Source organism: Lynx canadensis, chromosome C1 (genome assembly GCF_007474595.2).
Source record: "Lynx canadensis isolate LIC74 chromosome C1, mLynCan4.pri.v2, whole genome shotgun sequence".
NCBI lineage: Eukaryota > Metazoa > Chordata > Mammalia > Carnivora > Felidae > Lynx > Lynx canadensis.
In genome coordinates, this window is record NC_044310.1 from 20,480,981 (window position 1) to 20,482,016 (window position 1,036).

General features: G+C 53.1%; 1 pseudogene; it reads left to right on the plus strand.

Moving 5' to 3' along the window:
- The first annotated feature begins 291 nt into the window (after positions 1-291).
- On the plus strand, positions 292-1,036 carry LOC115521744 (annotated as a pseudogene).

Sequence of the window (1,036 nt, forward strand, 5' to 3'; positions counted from 1 at the left end):
TCCTCTAGGCCTTATCAGAATGGGAAGAAAGAATGCAAATACTGTCTCTGAGACAGCTAGGTCAGCCTGGCCTGGCATATGCCCAAGCCTGGAGTCCCTGCCAGAGGAAGGAGAGAAGAAAGGGAAGAGGGATCACCTTTTATCGAGCACCTACTGTATGCCAGGTCCTATTCTAGACATTCTACATGCATAGAGTTTCTGTTCCTTTTTTTAAAAAATTTTATGTTTTTTTTTCATTTTTTAAAATTCAGTTTTGCCCTTCCTCACTGCCCTCCAAATCCCGCTGTAGCCATTGCCTCAACCACGATGCCGAAAGGAAAGAGGCAGAGTCAGCAGCAGCCGCCGCCACCGCAGCAGCCCCCGCGGGAAGAGACTGGAGACGAGGAGGATGGGAGTCCATAGGACCACCCAGCCTTCTGGGCCCTCCCCCCGTGGCAGTGGAAAGCCTGGTGGCCCCAAGTCAGCCCATACTGGGATCACCCACATGTCCACCATCAGTAGAATGGATAAATAAGTTGTTGCGTGTGCATGCGATGGGATACTACACTGCGACGAAAATGGACGAACTCCTGCTACAGGCACCCAGGATGAATCTCACAAACACGATGTTGAGCGAAAGGAGCCAGACAGAAAGGAATGAAGACTCTCTTCACAGAGGTCCTCCAGGCTCAAGGGGACCAATGCTTCCACCACTGCTGAGTCTCCCACCTCCTCCCCGGGGCAGATGCCCAGTTCGGGGGGGCCTAGGCCCCAGATGTGGCCCATATGGTCGTGGTTGGTGGGGGGCCAATACTGGACCTCCTTTTCCTGGACCAGGCCATGGGGGTCCTTCCAGGGGAGGCTTTCACAAAGAGCAGAGAAATCCTCGAAGGCTCAAAAGTTGGTCTCTTATCAAAAATACCTGCCCACCCAAGGATGGCCCCCAAGTTATGGAAGACAAATCCAACCGCCCTGACACTTTGCCACAAAGGGTCACTGTCGATATGAGGACCTCTGTGCCTTCTACTACCCAGGCGTCAATGGACCTCCTCTGTGA